We start from the raw sequence: 22,915 nt of genomic DNA on the forward strand, positions 1-22,915 counted from the left end.
GGGCGCATGATAGCCGCCGTGAACCCTGTTTTCCTAATGGCTTGCTTGCGAAAACTGTAGAGAAAAACGGTGCCATCACCGTAGACGATGCCGCGGAAACTGTCCATGGCCATCCTCGTCTGCTCTGGGAAGGGGGGGGGGGGGGGGGGGTAGGTTTAGGGTCACGGCTCCGGTAAAAATGCCGATGAGTTTTGGGTCGGGGCCAGCGACCAAGAACCAAGCCGCCGTGCCGTCCGCGCTAGCCACCCGGTTCCTTGTTCTTTCCTGGACGGTGGTTGGTTTGGTTGTACCCCCGGCCGGCGGCTCTGGGAGGAGGATGTCATCGTTGCTGCGGCAGGGGTGACGGAAGTCGACGATGGAGTGCACCATGCGGTAGTCGCGCGACGTGAGAAGCCACGGCAGGCACGATGTCGCCAACGCCGCAGGGGAGAGCAGCGCAGCCGCGTCGCGCCATGGCCTGCAGACCGCAAATAGTATTTGTTTTTTCTTTAATTAGCATGCATGCATGCATGCATTACTTTTCATTGATGTCAAATTGATGCCTCACTGTTCAGTAGTAGGTTACAAGACCAAGATAAGAAAGTGGTGAGGCGCCCGAGCAGCAGGCAGACCTGTTATTATCATCGGCGTTGGAATGGGCTTCATGATCTAGGATCCATTGGGCTGTTGGCAGGCTCGTGTTGGCCTAGGCGTACATGTTTGACACATCCTGCGCTACGCTCTCTCTGTTTCTTAGCTAGGTCAGTCGCCGCACCCTCGCTCTTTAATTTCTCGTCCTCGTTCCTATCGCCCTCTCTCGATTCTGGAGGCCGACGCACACAAATCCGGCCAGATCAGCATGAAGATGCATGGCGGCGACGAGATCGAGATGGGTTCGCTGCTGGGCAGCATGGCGGCGACGCGCTGCTGCGGGCGTGGGGCATGGACAAGGCCCGTCAGAGGCTGGAGCGCCACCTCGCGGCCGTCCAGTGCATCCTGCTGAGCTTAGCGAAAGCAAAACTCTCTACTCCTGGCCAGACTATAAGAAACACAAACCTTCAACACCATTCTTACACGCCCAATGCATATTCACCACCTCTCTACTGTAGTCTGCATGCTGGCTCAGGTAGTGCTATAATCGTGACAAGCCGCATCAACCAAGTTGCTTCTATCATGGGCACACTTCCTCCACATCAGATATCACTTCTAGATGAGGATCAATCATGGAAGCTTTTTCGTAGAAACGCATTTGGAAGGGGAGTGGAAAAGCAAGAGGAATTGATTTTAATGGCTAAGAGTATTGTCCACAAGTGTAAGGGATTACCTCTTGCTATCAAAACCATAGCAGCCTTACTTCGTTCGAAGCATCGCGATCAGTGGGTTTCTGTTCTGGATAGTCATGGTTGGAAAGATGCCATCCTCACAAGTACTGGGATTGTACCTGCACTACAGCTAAGCTATGATCACTTGTCGTCAGAAGCAAAAATATGTTTTTCCTTCTGTGCTATTTTCCCCAAGGATAGCCCGATGGATAAAGACATGTTAATCCAGCTATGGATGGCAAATGGCTTTATTGCATCGGAAACAAGAGGCCAGCAAATTTTTGATGTTCTAGTTTGGAGATGTTTCCTACAAGATGTCGAGATTCAAAAGAATTTGCTTTTTGGGTTTCGAGATGGGTTCATCCACCGACGAACTACCTGCAAGATGCATCATCTTGCTGACTCCGTAAGCGGAAATGATTGCTCCATTTTGCAAGAATCTTCTTCATGTCAAGAATTTTTTCAAGGATCCACAGATGATGCTAGTTCATTACAGCATGAGGTTCGACATTTGTCACTTGACTATGTCAGTAATAATATTATTGCCGCCATGAAGGAAATTCTAGCTCCCCGGCCCCGCACGATATTAGTCTTCCAAAGGAAAATTGGGATTGGGATCCATCCGAGTATGGCCAAGTCAACATTCGTGTCCTTACGAGCACTGAAGACATTCTCATTCGGGACAAATATGACAAGCTTGAAGCATCTTCGTTATCTAGATTGTTCTTACTCTGATATATCTGCACTGCCTGAAGCCATTACCATGATGTATAGCTTGCAAACGTTGAAACTCACTGGTTGTGCAGACCTTAAGAAGTTACCAGAAGACATGAGATGTATGAGCAGTCTTCGGCACATGTTCCTCATTGGGTGTGATAGTTTGGAGCGCATGCCACAAGGTATTGGTCAGCTGAATTCTCTACAGACATTGACGAATTATGTCATCGACAGCGACGCAGGTCGTGGAATTGATCAACTAAAAGATTTGAGTCTAGGTGGTGCTCTTTGTTTGACTGAGCTGAGAAAGGTGCATAGTGCAGAAAATGCTAAACAAGGCAATATGTCCGCCAAGCATAATTTGAAACGATTATTACTCGATTGGGAAGATGGGCCTTCTTATGTCATAAATGTTGGATATGAAGTAGATACTAAAGCAGAAGGAATATTAGAGGCCCTTTGTCCTCATAAAAGCCTTGAAGTTCTACTTTTATCTAATTATACCGGTGCTAAATTGTCATCATGGATGCACAACTCTGCACTGTTAGAGCATCTTAGTGAGCTTCGTCTTGGTGACTGCAAGAACTGCAAGGATCTTCCACCATTATGGCGGTTGCCCTCTCTTGCGCACTTGGGTTTGGATCGTATGCCTAGGTTGAAAAGTATATGTGTTGGCAATGATGATACAAGCATTGGGGAATCATGCATGTTTGTCTCCAAGATCCTTCTTTCCTAAATTGGAAACGATGATAGTTACCAACATGGATAATCTAAAGAGATGGCACCAGGAGGTGTCAGGACAGGTAGCGGCTGTATCATTTCCTCAGCTTAAGAAGCTAAAGATTTCTGGATGCCCAAGGTTAATGACACTGCCGGAGGAACTTGTGCAGCAACTCCCAGCTCCCGAGGAAATATGGATCGTTGAGTGCCCGAACTTGGAGGGAGCCTTCTCAAGAGGAGGCGCTTATTGGAATTTGGTCGAAGGAATTCCATATAGATCAATTGACCCTTACTGGAATTGGGTTCGACTTCCACGGAGACCGAGCCAATAAGTGCTTCACTTGCCTTTGATTGGGGATTTGATGTCAAGGCTCAAAAGCACTGTGTGGCTTTATGTAAAGATTTTTCATTTGTGTGGCTTTTCTCCAGGTATCTGTTGTTATCACACCATGCAAACCTTGCCTTAGTTCCTCCACAACTTCTATTAATCATGCTCATCTGCAAACACAAGTGTTACATTTCTGCTTGCTGGGATGAAGCTGTATACTCTGCAAAAAAATGATGTATGCATTCCAGCAAGTAGTGACCGATCTGAGATGATATTAAAGTTTACACATTTGGAATCTGAGATGATATTAGAGATTACAACATCAGGATGGGAAGAGATGAATAAAACACCGTTAGGGGAGGGTAATTTCTGGAATCCTAAATTTTCCAAAGTATTACAAGGAGAATAAACTTAGGCAGATCGGCAATGGTGCTTGCTGGGAGGTCAATAACTGTAATTGGTGAGGAGGAGGGCGTTTCTCCATGAACAAGTTGTATCTCAACTAGCTAGTACGTAGTTTATACTACTTATTACTTGTACCCTTCAAAGTTCCAATATCCATTTGTTTCTCTTTCTCACGTCCGGGCAAGCAAATTACATACATTTTACTGACGACTATTCAGATTCCTTTACTACATACTCCCTCCGTTCCTAAATATTTGTCTTTCTAGAGGTTTCAAATTGACTACCACATACGGATGTATATAGACATATCTTAGAGTGTGATCCGTATGTAGTCACTTGTTGAAATCTCTAGAAAGACAAATATTTAGGAACGGAGGGAGTAGAATAGAGTAGATTCATTCAGATTCAGTCCTACATAAACCAAACCACCTTCACTTGATAATCCAGCAGCCACAATCTGCAACTGGCCGGACCCCAAACGCCAACAATTTCATCCACTAGTGTAGACAATAGAAGCTCAATGAACCAAACATCATCATGCAGATGCAGGCATGTTTCCAAGAGTAACAACAGGGGCAAAACAGAATGAAAACATGAGCAATCAAGCACAGCAGTGCTTACTCATCAATCAAGTCCTAACGAGTCATCATGATAGCTAGTGATTAGTTGTTCCCAGATGAACTCAGGTCTGAAGCTCCTTCCAACTCCTTCGCCGTCGCCTCGGCACCAGATGACGATGCCCTTGCCCTCGCCCTCATCGTGGCCACGTCAGAGAAGCTGTCGGGCAGCACCATCAGCGGGTCGCTGTTCCCGTCCGTCTTGCGAAGGAACGCCTGGGCCAGTGCATAGCCCAATGCACGGGCAACTGGGACCGCCACCGCGTTGCCGACTTGCATGTATCTGCCAAGCTCAAGCAAGCATCATTCAGGAACATTCAGGAGGCGCAAATGTTCAGCTCGGGTCCAGTCTACATATGTATGTATGTGTGATGAACCTACCGCTCTTTGATGGGGCCGTACATGCGTTCTCCCTCACCGTCAGCACCCGCGCCTGATCCGGGTGCAGAATGACCTAAATGCAGGACAAACACACACACAAAAAAAAAAACTTATTCAGGGACTCCAGCAGCGAACGGGTGAATAACGCGTTGCCCTTGGGAGGGGAGGGGAGGGGAACAACAACCGGAAACGTTAAGCTGAAAATTAGAAAACAGAGAGCAAAAGATGAGAGATACTGCAAACAAATTATGAATGAAATAGTCTGACCTGGTTGTGCGGTTCTGCTCTGGTGAAAACCGTCGGCACTGTCTCGTCCCACCACAACCGTCCGAAAGGCCTAAAACAACAATGTATATATGTAACTTTGTATGTATCAAAGAAAATCGTTGACGACAACCCATCTGAGCTCCGGAAAGGAAATTAAGTGGTGGAAGCAGCTCCGATACTCACTTTAACGACTTGCCATGCACAAACGACAGCGCGTACCAAGGAACCTGGAAATGTAGACGACTAATAAGATTTTTTTTCTTTTCTTTTTGAGATTCTATAAATAATAAGTAAGAGCTAGTAGATTGCATATATAGTTGCTATATATGTTTTTGGTAATGCTTTGGGTCATATTGGAAAAAAAGAATTGGGCAGTAGAAGGGTACCCACCAATGGTTTGCCAGACTCAAGACAGGGCGGCTTAACTGTAGGATCCATATACACAACATTGTCATGGCCGACCTTGACGCCTGTCAAGTTACGGAAGTTGGCTCCCTAATAACACACAAAGTTCAACATATGGTCATGTAGGGAGAATGCAACGGGCAAACAATAGTGAGAACTATATGAAGCCTCCTACCTTCTGATATGGTATTTGCTTACACGCTCATAGTCATCTTTGTTCAGCTTCAAAGGCCGGTGATCAAGGAGCTTACCTTCTGAGGGACATTTGTTATCACCAAATGAGTAGTCCAGCATCTCTGGAACATGTCAGGAGCTTCAACCCATTACAAAGGTATATATATGAAACTGAATTGCAAAGTGAAAAACAAGGCCTTTCATTCCAATACAAACAAACAAAAACGTGAGCGTATTCAGGTTGTTAATAGAGCTATGTAATTTACCTTTACGACTTAGCCGGATATAGCGCTGCAAGTCTGTCTTTGCTTCCACACTATACACAGTTTCATCGGCAGTTTCATCGTTGCTTACCTGGATGTACAAAAGATGTTAGATATGTCGAGGTTATGAAATGTATAGGTTGGGTAGAAACTTGCCGTGGGCAGATCTGAAATGGCGTCACGAAGACACAGAGCCTCCTTCAAGGTTGGTTTCTGATTTTCATCATATGCAACAACGCTTTGCTGCAAAACAGAATCAATCTGGTCAGCATGCATGTTTACACTTGCTAGTGGATTGGTTTCAATATAATTTTACTTACAGAGAAGGCACTCGGTGCTCCGCCACGTACTACTACGTCGTGTGTTGGGAGGGGATACTTTGGGAGCACCTGCATAGCCAAGTACACCATATCAATCATCTGAGTCATAGAGTTGTAGAGAACACTGATAATGACAAGGTACATTTACAAACCATGGTCGGGAGGGCTCCCCATAGGAACATTCGCATTCGAAATTGTGGCAGCCCATAGCAACCGGCTACCATCAACCCCATCCGAGATTGATAGTTCAGTGCCACCAAACGGCTCAAAGCATACCTACCAACAGAGCCACCATTGAGCTTAAGAATATCCGCGACGTTTTCCATAAGCACATATTTTGGCTTAAGGAAGGAAACGATGTCCATAAATGTGACAATCTGTCTATTTTTGTCATCATCCAAGGGTTTGTAACATTTTCTGTGCCGATTGTTCCCGCTCAATCCTTGACAGGGCGGGCCACCGCACAACACATCAACATCACCCTTTAAAACGTGATAGGACAATCAAATACCATTAGCGAATCTTGTGTTTAGCCAATATTACCAAGTAGAAAGAAGATAGGAAACACTCACTGGCAATGATAAGATATTTCGCCTATGGCCTTCTTTAACAAATTCTTTAATTTTAAGTGGGTAATCGCTGAACATTGAAGCAGAGTCATTGCACTTGAAATACATTTTTTTAAATAACTTCAGATTAGATACTAACCAGAGTTTCTCCATGGTCTCCCAGGAATCCTCAACCCGATGGTCATTCCATTGCACCTGTTAAAAAATTATATTATGATGGCATGTACAGGAACAACAAATATACCAACACAACAAGCGAACAAGATGAGAATGAGGAGTACCTTGAAGTATATGCATTTTTCTCTCTTGGCGCCACCATAGCAGATCGCGGTAAGTTTGTCTATGACAAGCTTGCCTTTTCCAAGTTCATGTTCTTCCCCTCCAACCTTCAACGGACTAGCTGAGGCATCGTTATTATGTTTGTAGATGTACTTGTCACATAGGACAGACCATTCCTCTAGCAACGAGAGAAAATCCTCCAATTTTTCATTACGAACCTACGTCCAAAAATCAAGAGACAAATTATATATTCAACAAACAAGAGAGAGCATTTATACAATATAACGAAGTTTAAGATGCACCAAGAAATACCTCTGTGATTGGATGGTTATACTTGAAGCTCTCACATGCATTGGTATTAAGATCTACAGCCCATCGCTACAAATATCAAGAAAAAAGGTAAAAACGAATAAGGACATGTTAGTGGAGAGAAATCAATCACTTATGTTCTTGAAAACAATAAGGTAGAACTATACTGTTTCGATCTGAAGACCAGCTATTACTGCACCCAAGCACAAGCCGGTGGACATTCCACCACAGCCTGAATATAGGTCGAGAATTGTTGCTTTTGTTGCTGCAGCGTCAGACTCTGAATTAGCTTCACCATCAAATGAGATCCCAGAATTCTCATTAATATCTACAAGCAAGGCAAATCTTGTATTATCATAATAATTTTTTTTACCACGGGAATTTATCTCGGTAGATTAATTCTGAATTTGTGTGTACAAGTTCAAGGTGGAAACTGGATTTCTGACTTCAAGCAGATTATGATCAACAACAGCGAAATTGGTGGGGAAAATAGGTCTATGTATATTTTAAAAAACAGGCTCAATGAGATTCTCCGGATTTATGCCGAATGCTCGGGTCAAGCGGTTAACCGGGAGAAGAGCTCTATTTTTTCAGTGCAAACGCAGGTCAGCCCCTCAGAGATATTATGAAAAACTCTCTCGGAATTATGGCGGAAGCGTTTTCATAGCGCTATCTGGGGTTGCCTACTGCTATTGGAAGAATCACAAGCGGCACTTTTAGCCATATTGGTGACCGTGTGCGCAACAAAATAGGTGGCTGGTCAGAAAGAAATCTTGAGTGCGCAGGAAGGGAGGTTCTTATAAAAACAGGCGCACAGGCCATACCAACCTACAGCATGAGCTGTTTTCTGCTGACAAAGAAAGTTTGCAAGACTATAACGTCTCCCATGGCCAAATATTGGTGGGGCAGTTCCCTGGACAAAAGATCTCTGCATTGGATTTCTTGGGACAAATTGACTGTGCCAAAGGCCAAGGGAGGCATGGGTTTTCAGGACCCTGAAATGTTCAACCTAGCCATGTTCGGCAAGCAGGGCTGGCGACTGCTTACAAGCCCGGACTCGCTGTGTGCTCGGGTGTTGAAGGGAAGATACTTCCCACAGACTGACTTCCTTCATGCTACGGCGCCAAGCCGAGCTTCTGCGACATGGAAGGCGATCGTGGTTGGGCGGAGGGTGTTGGAAGAGGGTTTGATCCAAAGGGTTGGCGATGGCACCACGACCTCAATATGGACAGACCCGTGAATACCGACCACAATATCACTGAAACCTAATGGCCGCATAGGAGATGCTCCACTCGCAAAAGTTTCAGATTTGATTGATGTTTACATAGGCAGGTGGAATGTGGATTTAGTCCGCCAAAACTTCACTCCCCCCGACGCGGCAACAATACTGAATATCCCTCTGAGGGTGGCGGGCGGGGAGGATACTTTGGCATGGGCTTTGAAAAGGTCAGGACACTATACTGTCAAATCGGCGTACCGATCTCTCATGACTCGTAACGAGCCTAGTTCTCCAGAGGAAGGGATGGTAGCGGAGACATCACCGAATAACAAACAGTTGTGGACTGCACTTTGGAAGCTTAATGTGTTACCAAAGATCAGAGTATTCTGGTGGAGAGTTCTTCGGGGGATTCTACCGGACTCTGTGACTCTACACTACAGGCACATCAAAACGATGAGCCAGTGTGATATTTGCCAGGCTACAGAAGAAGACCTGATGCATGCACTGATGACTTGCACGCATGCAAGTTTGTTTTGGGCGGCGGCTAGTGATCGCTTTGATTTACAGTTACCAGTGCTGCACCAAGATTTTTGGGCTCGTGACATCACTTTAGACCAGCAGCTCTCTGATGATGCACGATGCAAGATTATTACCATCATGCATTCCATTTGGACCTCGATGAACAAGTGGACACATGATCAGGAGGGGTTCGATCCGGCGATGGCCATGAAGTGGGTGCAGGAGACATTATCCATTCTTGACATACCAAGTGGACGCACTCGGGCACCGGGGCAGTGCTGGCGTCCCCCGGAAGCGGGATGGATCACCATTAACACGGACGGATCAGTGTTCGACGGCTAGCCAAATGGGGGGGCAGGGGGAGTGGCACGCTCCCATCTTGCCTTCCTAGGAGCTTGGTGCAAGCCACTGCCGGGAGTCTCGGATCCCTTCATTGCCAAGCTTCTGGCTTTTCGGGAGGGGGTAATCTTTGCTCAGCTCCGAGGATACTCACATGTGATAATAGAGGTTGACTGTCTCCACTTGGTCGATCTCTGGAACTCGCCAGGCAACTCCAGATCGATTGCGTCGCCTATCTTTAGAGAATTATTGGACATTGTGCCACACTTTATTTCCTTTTCGGTTCGACATGTCGGTAGGGACTTGAATGTGCCGGCCCATCTCTGTGCTCAGCGTGCCTGTACGCTTGATGGGACGGACAGTTGGCTAGTTGTTAGCCCAGATTTCCTCCGCACCAGCCTACGGGCAGATTGTAACCGGCTCTTGCTATTCTGAATAAAGTCCAAAATTCGATGCAAAAAAAAAAAGAATGCCCATAGTATCTCACCTTGTGACTCCAACATGTAGCTGCGTTCGTGATCATTATTATTCTCATCGTGGTCTGCATTCCACCTCCATGACATGATGCATGGTCGCCGCTTCCGCCGCCATTAGTTTGGATTTGGAGGAGGAAGCACCAGAGAGCGTCGGCGGCCCAAACCAAGACCTTGCCGTCATGATACATGGCCTCACCTCCTCGTGCCACGGTATCCAGTCTCTTTTCCATGACCGTCCACGAGATGTCGCCGGGGCGCATGATAGCCGCCGTGAACCCTGTTTTCCTAATGGCTTGCTTGCGAAAACTGTAGAGAAAAACGGTGCCATCACCGTAGACGATGCCGCGGAAACTGTCCATGGCCATCCTCGTCTGCTCTGGGAAGGGGGGGGGGGGGGGGGGGGGGGGTAGGTTTAGGGTCACGGCTCCGGTAAAAATGCCGATGAGTTTTGGGTCGGGGCCAGCGACCAAGAACCAAGCCGCCGTGCCGTCCGCGCTAGCCACCCGGTTCCTTGTTCTTTCCTGGACGGTGGTTGGTTTGGTTGTACCCCCGGCCGGCGGCTCTGGGAGGAGGATGTCATCGTTGCTGCGGCAGGGGTGACGGAAGTCGACGATGGAGTGCACCATGCGGTAGTCGCGCGACGTGAGAAGCCACGGCAGGCACGATGTCGCCAACGCCGCAGGGGAGAGCAGCGCAGCCGCGTCGCGCCATGGCCTGCAGACCGCAAATAGTATTTGTTTTTTCTTTAATTAGCATGCATGCATGCATGCATTACTTTTCATTGATGTCAAATTGATGCCTCACTGTTCAGTAGTAGGTTACAAGACCAAGATAAGAAAGTGGTGAGGCGCCCGAGCAGCAGGCAGACCTGTTATTATCATCGGCGTTGGAATGGGCTTCATGATCTAGGATCCATTGGGCTGTTGGCAGGCTCGTGTTGGCCTAGGCGTACATGTTTGACACATCCTGCGCTACGCTCTCTCTGTTTCTTAGCTAGGTCAGTCGCCGCACCCTCGCTCTTTAATTTCTCGTCCTCGTTCCTATCGCCCTCTCTCGATTCTGGAGGCCGACGCACACAAATCCGGCCAGATCAGCATGAAGATGCATGGCGGCGACGAGATCGAGATGGGTTCGCTGCTGGGCAGCATGGCGGCGACGCGCTGCTGCGGGCGTGGGGCATGGACAAGGCCCGTCAGAGGCTGGAGCGCCACCTCGCGGCCGTCCAGTGCATCCTGCTGAGCTTAGCGAAAGCAAAACTCTCTACTCCTGGCCAGACTATAAGAAACACAAACCTTCAACACCATTCTTACACGCCCAATGCATATTCACCACCTCTCTACTGTAGTCTGCATGCTGGCTCAGGTAGTGCTATAATCGTGACAAGCCGCATCAACCAAGTTGCTTCTATCATGGGCACACTTCCTCCACATCAGATATCACTTCTAGATGAGGATCAATCATGGAAGCTTTTTCGTAGAAACGCATTTGGAAGGGGAGTGGAAAAGCAAGAGGAATTGATTTTAATGGCTAAGAGTATTGTCCACAAGTGTAAGGGATTACCTCTTGCTATCAAAACCATAGCAGCCTTACTTCGTTCGAAGCATCGCGATCAGTGGGTTTCTGTTCTGGATAGTCATGGTTGGAAAGATGCCATCCTCACAAGTACTGGGATTGTACCTGCACTACAGCTAAGCTATGATCACTTGTCGTCAGAAGCAAAAATATGTTTTTCCTTCTGTGCTATTTTCCCCAAGGATAGCCCGATGGATAAAGACATGTTAATCCAGCTATGGATGGCAAATGGCTTTATTGCATCGGAAACAAGAGGCCAGCAAATTTTTGATGTTCTAGTTTGGAGATGTTTCCTACAAGATGTCGAGATTCAAAAGAATTTGCTTTTTGGGTTTCGAGATGGGTTCATCCACCGACGAACTACCTGCAAGATGCATCATCTTGCTGACTCCGTAAGCGGAAATGATTGCTCCATTTTGCAAGAATCTTCTTCATGTCAAGAATTTTTTCAAGGATCCACAGATGATGCTAGTTCATTACAGCATGAGGTTCGACATTTGTCACTTGACTATGTCAGTAATAATATTATTGCCGCCATGAAGGAAATTCTAGCTCCCCGGCCCCGCACGATATTAGTCTTCCAAAGGAAAATTGGGATTGGGATCCATCCGAGTATGGCCAAGTCAACATTCGTGTCCTTACGAGCACTGAAGACATTCTCATTCGGGACAAATATGACAAGCTTGAAGCATCTTCGTTATCTAGATTGTTCTTACTCTGATATATCTGCACTGCCTGAAGCCATTACCATGATGTATAGCTTGCAAACGTTGAAACTCACTGGTTGTGCAGACCTTAAGAAGTTACCAGAAGACATGAGATGTATGAGCAGTCTTCGGCACATGTTCCTCATTGGGTGTGATAGTTTGGAGCGCATGCCACAAGGTATTGGTCAGCTGAATTCTCTACAGACATTGACGAATTATGTCATCGACAGCGACGCAGGTCGTGGAATTGATCAACTAAAAGATTTGAGTCTAGGTGGTGCTCTTTGTTTGACTGAGCTGAGAAAGGTGCATAGTGCAGAAAATGCTAAACAAGGCAATATGTCCGCCAAGCATAATTTGAAACGATTATTACTCGATTGGGAAGATGGGCCTTCTTATGTCATAAATGTTGGATATGAAGTAGATACTAAAGCAGAAGGAATATTAGAGGCCCTTTGTCCTCATAAAAGCCTTGAAGTTCTACTTTTATCTAATTATACCGGTGCTAAATTGTCATCATGGATGCACAACTCTGCACTGTTAGAGCATCTTAGTGAGCTTCGTCTTGGTGACTGCAAGAACTGCAAGGATCTTCCACCATTATGGCGGTTGCCCTCTCTTGCGCACTTGGGTTTGGATCGTATGCCTAGGTTGAAAAGTATATGTGTTGGCAATGATGATACAAGCATTGGGGAATCATGCATGTTTGTCTCCAAGATCCTTCTTTCCTAAATTGGAAACGATGATAGTTACCAACATGGATAATCTAAAGAGATGGCACCAGGAGGTGTCAGGACAGGTAGCGGCTGTATCATTTCCTCAGCTTAAGAAGCTAAAGATTTCTGGATGCCCAAGGTTAATGACACTGCCGGAGGAACTTGTGCAGCAACTCCCAGCTCCCGAGGAAATATGGATCGTTGAGTGCCCGAACTTGGAGGGAGCCTTCTCAAGAGGAGGCGCTTATTGGAATTTGGTCGAAGGAATTCCATATAGATCAATTGACCCTTACTGGAATTGGGTTCGACTTCCACGGAGACCGAGCCAATAAGTGCTTCACTTGCCTTTGATTGGGGATTTGATGTCAAGGCTCAAAAGCACTGTGTGGCTTTATGTAAAGATTTTTCATTTGTGTGGCTTTTCTCCAGGTATCTGTTGTTATCACACCATGCAAACCTTGCCTTAGTTCCTCCACAACTTCTATTAATCATGCTCATCTGCAAACACAAGTGTTACATTTCTGCTTGCTGGGATGAAGCTGTATACTCTGCAAAAAAATGATGTATGCATTCCAGCAAGTAGTGACCGATCTGAGATGATATTAAAGTTTACACATTTGGAATCTGAGATGATATTAGAGATTACAACATCAGGATGGGAAGAGATGAATAAAACACCGTTAGGGGAGGGTAATTTCTGGAATCCTAAATTTTCCAAAGTATTACAAGGAGAATAAACTTAGGCAGATCGGCAATGGTGCTTGCTGGGAGGTCAATAACTGTAATTGGTGAGGAGGAGGGCGTTTCTCCATGAACAAGTTGTATCTCAACTAGCTAGTACGTAGTTTATACTACTTATTACTTGTACCCTTCAAAGTTCCAATATCCATTTGTTTCTCTTTCTCACGTCCGGGCAAGCAAATTACATACATTTTACTGACGACTATTCAGATTCCTTTACTACATACTCCCTCCGTTCCTAAATATTTGTCTTTCTAGAGGTTTCAAATTGACTACCACATACGGATGTATATAGACATATCTTAGAGTGTGATCCGTATGTAGTCACTTGTTGAAATCTCTAGAAAGACAAATATTTAGGAACGGAGGGAGTAGAATAGAGTAGATTCATTCAGATTCAGTCCTACATAAACCAAACCACCTTCACTTGATAATCCAGCAGCCACAATCTGCAACTGGCCGGACCCCAAACGCCAACAATTTCATCCACTAGTGTAGACAATAGAAGCTCAATGAACCAAACATCATCATGCAGATGCAGGCATGTTTCCAAGAGTAACAACAGGGGCAAAACAGAATGAAAACATGAGCAATCAAGCACAGCAGTGCTTACTCATCAATCAAGTCCTAACGAGTCATCATGATAGCTAGTGATTAGTTGTTCCCAGATGAACTCAGGTCTGAAGCTCCTTCCAACTCCTTCGCCGTCGCCTCGGCACCAGATGACGATGCCCTTGCCCTCGCCCTCATCGTGGCCACGTCAGAGAAGCTGTCGGGCAGCACCATCAGCGGGTCGCTGTTCCCGTCCGTCTTGCGAAGGAACGCCTGGGCCAGTGCATAGCCCAATGCACGGGCAACTGGGACCGCCACCGCGTTGCCGACTTGCATGTATCTGCCAAGCTCAAGCAAGCATCATTCAGGAACATTCAGGAGGCGCAAATGTTCAGCTCGGGTCCAGTCTACATATGTATGTATGTGTGATGAACCTACCGCTCTTTGATGGGGCCGTACATGCGTTCTCCCTCACCGTCAGCACCCGCGCCTGATCCGGGTGCAGAATGACCTAAATGCAGGACAAACACACACACAAAAAAAAAAACTTATTCAGGGACTCCAGCAGCGAACGGGTGAATAACGCGTTGCCCTTGGGAGGGGAGGGGAGGGGAACAACAACCGGAAACGTTAAGCTGAAAATTAGAAAACAGAGAGCAAAAGATGAGAGATACTGCAAACAAATTATGAATGAAATAGTCTGACCTGGTTGTGCGGTTCTGCTCTGGTGAAAACCGTCGGCACTGTCTCGTCCCACCACAACCGTCCGAAAGGCCTAAAACAACAATGTATATATGTAACTTTGTATGTATCAAAGAAAATCGTTGACGACAACCCATCTGAGCTCCGGAAAGGAAATTAAGTGGTGGAAGCAGCTCCGATACTCACTTTAACGACTTGCCATGCACAAACGACAGCGCGTACCAAGGAACCTGGAAATGTAGACGACTAATAAGATTTTTTTTCTTTTCTTTTTGAGATTCTATAAATAATAAGTAAGAGCTAGTAGATTGCATATATAGTTGCTATATATGTTTTTGGTAATGCTTTGGGTCATATTGGAAAAAAAGAATTGGGCAGTAGAAGGGTACCCACCAATGGTTTGCCAGACTCAAGACAGGGCGGCTTAACTGTAGGATCCATATACACAACATTGTCATGGCCGACCTTGACGCCTGTCAAGTTACGGAAGTTGGCTCCCTAATAACACACAAAGTTCAACATATGGTCATGTAGGGAGAATGCAACGGGCAAACAATAGTGAGAACTATATGAAGCCTCCTACCTTCTGATATGGTATTTGCTTACACGCTCATAGTCATCTTTGTTCAGCTTCAAAGGCCGGTGATCAAGGAGCTTACCTTCTGAGGGACATTTGTTATCACCAAATGAGTAGTCCAGCATCTCTGGAACATGTCAGGAGCTTCAACCCATTACAAAGGTATATATATGAAACTGAATTGCAAAGTGAAAAACAAGGCCTTTCATTCCAATACAAACAAACAAAAACGTGAGCGTATTCAGGTTGTTAATAGAGCTATGTAATTTACCTTTACGACTTAGCCGGATATAGCGCTGCAAGTCTGTCTTTGCTTCCACACTATACACAGTTTCATCGGCAGTTTCATCGTTGCTTACCTGGATGTACAAAAGATGTTAGATATGTCGAGGTTATGAAATGTATAGGTTGGGTAGAAACTTGCCGTGGGCAGATCTGAAATGGCGTCACGAAGACACAGAGCCTCCTTCAAGGTTGGTTTCTGATTTTCATCATATGCAACAACGCTTTGCTGCAAAACAGAATCAATCTGGTCAGCATGCATGTTTACACTTGCTAGTGGATTGGTTTCAATATAATTTTACTTACAGAGAAGGCACTCGGTGCTCCGCCACGTACTACTACGTCGTGTGTTGGGAGGGGATACTTTGGGAGCACCTGCATAGCCAAGTACACCATATCAATCATCTGAGTCATAGAGTTGTAGAGAACACTGATAATGACAAGGTACATTTACAAACCATGGTCGGGAGGGCTCCCCATAGGAACATTCGCATTCGAAATTGTGGCAGCCCATAGCAACCGGCTACCATCAACCCCATCCGAGATTGATAGTTCAGTGCCACCAAACGGCTCAAAGCATACCTACCAACAGAGCCACCATTGAGCTTAAGAATATCCGCGACGTTTTCCATAAGCACATATTTTGGCTTAAGGAAGGAAACGATGTCCATAAATGTGACAATCTGTCTATTTTTGTCATCATCCAAGGGTTTGTAACATTTTCTGTGCCGATTGTTCCCGCTCAATCCTTGACAGGGCGGGCCACCGCACAACACATCAACATCACCCTTTAAAACGTGATAGGACAATCAAATACCATTAGCGAATCTTGTGTTTAGCCAATATTACCAAGTAGAAAGAAGATAGGAAACACTCACTGGCAATGATAAGATATTTCGCCTATGGCCTTCTTTAACAAATTCTTTAATTTTAAGTGGGTAATCGCTGAACATTGAAGCAGAGTCATTGCACTTGAAATACATTTTTTTAAATAACTTCAGATTAGATACTAACCAGAGTTTCTCCATGGTCTCCCAGGAATCCTCAACCCGATGGTCATTCCATTGCACCTGTTAAAAAATTATATTATGATGGCATGTACAGGAACAACAAATATACCAACACAACAAGCGAACAAGATGAGAATGAGGAGTACCTTGAAGTATATGCATTTTTCTCTCTTGGCGCCACCATAGCAGATCGCGGTAAGTTTGTCTATGACAAGCTTGCCTTTTCCAAGTTCATGTTCTTCCCCTCCAACCTTCAACGGACTAGCTGAGGCATCGTTATTATGTTTGTAGATGTACTTGTCACATAGGACAGACCATTCCTCTAGCAACGAGAGAAAATCCTCCAATTTTTCATTACGAACCTACGTCCAAAAATCAAGAGACAAATTATATATTCAACAAACAAGAGAGAGCATTTATACAATATAACGAAGTTTAAGATGCACCAAGAAATACCTCTGTGATTGGATGGTTATACTTGAAGCTCTCACATGCATTGGTATTAAGATCTACAGCCCATCGCTACAAATATCAAGAAAAAAGGTAAAAACGAATAAGGACATGTTAGTGGAGAGAAATCAATCACTTATGTTCTTGAAAACAATAAGGTAGAACTATACTGTTTCGATCTGAAGACCAGCTATTACTGCACCCAAGCACAAGCCGGTGGACATTCCACCACAGCCTGAATATAGGTCGAGAATTGTTGCTTTTGTTGCTGCAGCGTCAGACTCTGAATTAGCTTCACCATCAAATGAGATCCCAGAATTCTCATTAATATCTACAAGCAAGGCAAATCTTGTATTATCATAATAATTTTTTTTACCACGGGAATTTATCTCGGTAGATTAATTCTGAATTTGTGTGTACAAGTTCAAGGTGGAAACTGGATTTCTGACTTCAAGCAGATTATGATCAACAACAGCGAAATTGGTGGGGAAAATAGGTCTATGTATATTTTAAAAAACCTTCAAAGCCCAAAAAATAATTTTGAAAATCTAATACAACAAATTTAGCAATGGTACTCCAAAGGTTATAAGCAGAGTGCAAAGCCATGTCAATATATAGTAAGTTTCTCTATAGAGCCAATATATATAATGTTCAAAACATAACCAAGCTGGTTTGCCCTTGATGCAGGCAGCAATTACCTGGTGTGATATTTTCAAACGTCGAGTAGGGGACAGTATAGGACATATCAAAGTACAGGTCCGCGTCAGCCGCTACTTGAGCCTTGGCTTCTTGATCAAGCTGAAACGAGGTGTGCAACAAAACTGAGAAACATTTACATAGGTAAGGCATCATAGAGTCATGAACAACGAACTATACTTACCTTGGGATCGACCTGGATGATCTTGACCTTGGACACAATACAATCAAGGTCATTATCGTTCCTTTCATCAGACAAGAAAACACGCTTCGGGTCGTGGGTGTGGTCCTTGACAAGTTTCGTGTTGGATATCACTGTGTCTTGTGGACGGAAGAACCACCGGCACGTGAAGTAGCGGCCACCGTCGACGCCCTCGAAGAACTCTGTTATCCTGCCGATGTAGTCCGGCAGATTTTCTCCGGCCTATGCACAAATGGGTACGTAGAAAGGAATTAATAGTTGGAAGTATAGGATTATTTCTAGTCGCAACAATCAAGCAATGCGGTCTTTACTACTACTACTACTCCTATTACTTGTTTAGAAAAAGCGACCTCTGCATTATTCCAATGCAATGCGTACATAACCAATTTTAAATCTATCTATCTATCTATCTATTATATAATTAAAACAAGAGACAAATAAGCCATCATGTTCATCCACATATGCTAATATTATTTAAACCATTTGATTAGAATAGCAACGGCTAAGATTTAAAAGTAATTACGTACCATGTTAATCTGATTAGAATAGCAACGGCTAAGATTTAAAAGTAATTACGTAACATGTTAATCTGTAGAAAACGGCATGATTGAACCATCACGTTGTCACGTGTCTATGCATAAAAAGGATGTAGTAGTCGAAAGTACCTTTCTGCTCCCGAGCTCATTTGAGCTCGGTGAACAGTAAAATCGAAAAAAAATAAAAAAAATTGAAAAAAAATCCAATTTTTTTTGGGAGAAACATTGACAAAAGTTCTACCTGCTTGCAAAAATTCGTCATGGAATCACATTCCTGTGAGGCGTAGCAAAAAAAACAAATTCAGTGCTCCAAAATGCTTTTCAAAGTAGCATTTTCAGAGTACCAATTTTGTTTTTTCTGCCACGCCTTCTAGGAATGTGATTTTAAGACGAATTTTTGCAAGCAGGTAGAACTTTTGTCAATGTTTCTCCCAAAAAAAATTGGAATTTTTTGAATTTTTTTCGATTTTATTTTGATTTTACTGTTCACCTGAGCTCATTTGAGCTCGGGTGCAGAAACTCTGCGTCCTGTAGCAGTCCGGGTGTGAGACAATAGCCGGTCAAAAAAAAGGAAAGCAAAAGTCCAGATCTAACACAGAACCTAACTACAATTGGAAACTCCACTGAAAGCTGTACACACCTCACGGTAGCACTAGTAGAAAACGGGCCTATTGTCCCGGTTCATAAGGACTTTTAGTCCCGGTTCCTGAACCGGGACTAAAGGGTCGTTACTAATGCCCTGACCCTTTAGTCCCGGTTCTAACCAGAACCGGGACAGATGGGCCTCCACGTGGCCGGTGCGCTGAGCCCAGGCAGGAGGGCCTTTGGTCCCGGTTGGTGGAACCAACCGGGACCAATATGCATCCACGCGTCAGCATTTCTGTGGCTGGGGTTTTTGTTTTTTTAAAGGGGCTTGTTTAGGAGTTTTGGGGGTTAATTTAGTTTGTTATTAGCTAGCTAATAGAGAGAAGTGTGCTCTCTTATATCTCCTTGCTTGGTTTATACCAACGCTATGCTATGCCTAAACATGGCTTAGATTGAAGTGAAGGCAACATATGTGGTGCATGTCGAAAGTAGTACTAATCCAAACTTGATCAAGTTAGGATTAATTAGTACTAATTAATCCTAACTTGATCAAGTTTGGATTAGTACTACTTTCGACATGCACCACATGCATGTTGCCTTCACTTCAATCCAATCCATGTTCATTTCACCCATTGATATATATATATATATATATATATATATAATAACTCTTCATGCTCACATCATGCATCATCATAATAATAAGTCCTACTAATCATCATGATAGAACTTCTACTCGTTATTAATAACAAGTCATACGATCATCATCCTCATAGTCATCGAACCCAACCCTACTTAATTGTTCTGAGCACATGATCATCAGTATTAGGTAGGACCTAAATACCCTCTTTAAGGTAAAATAGCATAAAACAGTATAGACCCTGACTCTCCATTATGGAGAATGGAGATCATCCTGTCTCCAATTCTTGCGCCGCGCTTCCTTTTGAGTCCAAGAACCTCTTTACGAGTGTCCATACATTTTTTCCATTCTCTGATTTGCATGTCTCCACTTCTTTTAGAAATCCGGTATGGACAGTTGAGATTCGTAGGATGACCTGGATATATGTTCAAAACATCAAGGCGACCATGCTCATACATCAGATGAGGCACACAATCCTCTGGGATTATCTGTTGAAAAACATAGTAATAACTTCATAGTTAGCGCAATGAAGTACTAGTTTTATATAGAAGTATGCAAAAGATGCACGTATGTCGTAATAGTAAAAAATCTTACCAGGGTATCTCCATAGTAGTTACCGTAGTTCAACACGTGCACTAGTGGCACGTATTGACCATAATGTTGAGGAGTTTGATTGTAGATATTGTAATTCTCAAGATCATTACAAAATCCAACCAGATGATTTTTCTCCTTGTAAGTTAACTCAGAGCCATCGGTGTAGTAAGTTCTGTCTACCATCTTCTGCACATTCTTTGATACTTCAAAATAAGTTGTCAACTATTTTGAAATGAACAATATAAGTTAGTTAATAATTAACTATGTTTGAGAAACTCACATAACGGTAGAACTGGAGGCGTATCAACAAGGACCCAAATGTCCATATTGTCTTGCTCGATTTCAGGATCACCAAGATCCATGGTGACAAGCATACCCTCATCAAAACCATACAATTTGCAAAATGCTTCCCAATTTTTGCAACCAAAATGGGTTACGCTCTCAGCATTATACAACTTTACTTCAAAATCCACATCATGATGGGTCCTTAGGTGAATTTTCTTCGTTTCAAAATTTCCATGGTCTTCAAAATCCATCCTCTTCAAGACATAGCGTCTTGCATGGCATGGGATAAACTATACTCGAATTGTAAAAGATGAAAATTACACGTTGAAATAGTTGAAGTCATGCTTAATTATGAAAAAAAACACTTGTCGTCGTTGCGTACCGTTTCAACTTCGAAGGTCTCCTCGAGCTTAATGCTGAAGCGCCGATCATCGTCCAGGTGAGGCCTGTCGCACAGACCTCGATCGTCGTGGCACCATTCGCACTCCCCCGGGAGACTTTCGTCGTCCGATGATGACATTTCCTATACGTTCATAATTCAAAGATTAAACATGTACAATTAAATATATATATATATATGTACTACAAAAATTAAATTAGATCATTATTATTCAACTAATCATATGCATATGCCTTGCATAGTGCTCTCCAATTTGAGCATTGAATAAGAAAAATCAAATCGCAAAATAAAGTAGTATTCAAATTAGGATGCATTCAATTATAAGAAAAATACATCATCTCCATGTGTCCGTACATCGTCGAATATTATCACTAATACACGTCGAATACTATCATACATATCGCCAGTATAGCTAGAACCGTAGCGCCCGACGGGTATCGGCGCGGGCGGTGGACACCCAAAGGGAAGGAACCATCACAGGATCATAGCTCCAGTGAGATCCCTGAAGAACCTACCAGGTATTCTCGAACCTGCCCTCCAATGCAACCATGTAGCGACGGACGTGCTGGTCCTCCTCACTGACACGGTGACGTACCACCTCCGCGGTGTCCGGAAGCCTCGGCACTGTCACTGGCCCACGCGACCGCCACCAAACAAGGATCGGGTCAATGACGGGCTGGCTCCTCACCAAGCTACGCCCCCCGGAAGGTAGCGCCTCCCAGTACCACCCCGGCGGAGCCCAGTCCCGGACATGGCCCATCTGGTCAAGCAGGTGTCGTCCTCCGCCGACTCGACGACGAGGATGCGGGGTAGGCATCGTCCACGTCGATGCAGGAATAATTGCTTTAACTAAAAAAATAAACTAGTTCTATTAATTTTCTTGCTAAAAATAAACTACTTCTATAGTAAAATAAACCAGTTTTATTAAATCAACTAGTTCAACTACTAAGCACTTACTATAAATAGAATAAAGTAATACTTACTAAAAATAAACAAGTTTACCTAGTTCTAACTAATTCCATTAAACACTTTCTAAGTAGTACTTACTAAAAGTTATCGGGGAGGGGGGTATATCGACAACGACATACCCGATAACAAAAATAAGAAGAGGAAGAAGAAGAAAAAAGAGGAGAAGAAGAAAGGAATAGAGGAGGAGATCGAAGAAAAAAAGAGGAGAAGAAGAAGGAATAATAGAGGAGAAGAAGAAGAATTCTTGTTCTTCTCCTCTATTCCTTCTTCTTCTCCTCTTTTTTTTCTTCTTTTTCATCTTCTTATTTATTTCTCCTCTTCTTCCTCTCCTCTTCTGCTTATTCTTCTTCTTCTCCTCCTTCTTCCTCTTCTTATTTTCCTTTTTTCTCTCCTTCTTTTTCTTCTAAATATGAACATATACATAAATGACTTTGATCATACATAATTTTCAGATTCCTACACAATATGAACATATACGTAAATTGACAAAGAAAATTCTATGAACAAAAAAAATCATAAAAAATCTATGAACAAAATTACAACAGAAAAAAATCATAAAAAATCTATGAACAAAATTACAACAGAAAAAAATCATAAAAAATCTATGAACAAAATAAAAATTCTATGAACAAAATTACAACAAAAAAATTCATAAAAATTCTATGAAAAAATTGACATATTCTTTGCATATATATGAACACACAAATTTTTGCATATGCAACAATAATATGAACAGAAAAAACTTCTAACTTTTGCATCTAAATTAACTACAACAACTCAATTAACTATACATCTAAACTACGCATCTAAATTAACTACAACAACTCAATTAACTATACATCCTAAATTACGCATCTAAATTAACTACACATCTAAATTAGGAAATTACGCAACGGGGCGGCGATCGACGAGGAGGCAGGACACGGGGGCGACGGTGAGGGGCGCGGCGACGGCGACGGTCAGAGGTGCGGAGACGGCGACGGTGAGGGGCGCGGCGACGGGCGATGAGGAGGCAGGGGGCGGCGACGGTGACGGTGAGGGGCACGGCGTCGGGCGGCGAGGAGGCAGGGGGGCACGGGGCGGCGACGGCG

At 44.0% G+C, this 22,915-nt stretch overlaps 4 pseudogenes; 2 read left to right on the forward strand and 2 right to left on the reverse strand.

Moving 5' to 3' along the window:
* Window positions 1–921: 921 nt before the first annotated feature.
* On the forward strand, window positions 922–3,070 carry LOC125532148 (disease resistance protein RGA2-like; annotated as a pseudogene).
* Window positions 3,071–4,133: 1,063 nt separating this feature from the next.
* LOC125532149 (DNA (cytosine-5)-methyltransferase CMT3-like) lies at window positions 4,134–9,973 on the reverse strand (annotated as a pseudogene).
* An 813-nt stretch (window positions 9,974–10,786) lies between these two features.
* LOC147956637 (disease resistance protein RGA2-like) lies at window positions 10,787–12,935 on the forward strand (annotated as a pseudogene).
* Window positions 12,936–13,998: 1,063 nt separating this feature from the next.
* LOC147956638 (DNA (cytosine-5)-methyltransferase CMT3-like) lies at window positions 13,999–20,532 on the reverse strand (annotated as a pseudogene).
* Window positions 20,533–22,915: the final 2,383 nt, after the last annotated feature.

The sequence above is a fragment of the Triticum urartu genome, chromosome 7A (assembly GCF_056163025.1).
Source record: "Triticum urartu cultivar PI428250 chromosome 7A, HENAU_Tu73, whole genome shotgun sequence".
NCBI classification, from domain to species: Eukaryota; Viridiplantae; Streptophyta; class Magnoliopsida; order Poales; family Poaceae; genus Triticum; species Triticum urartu.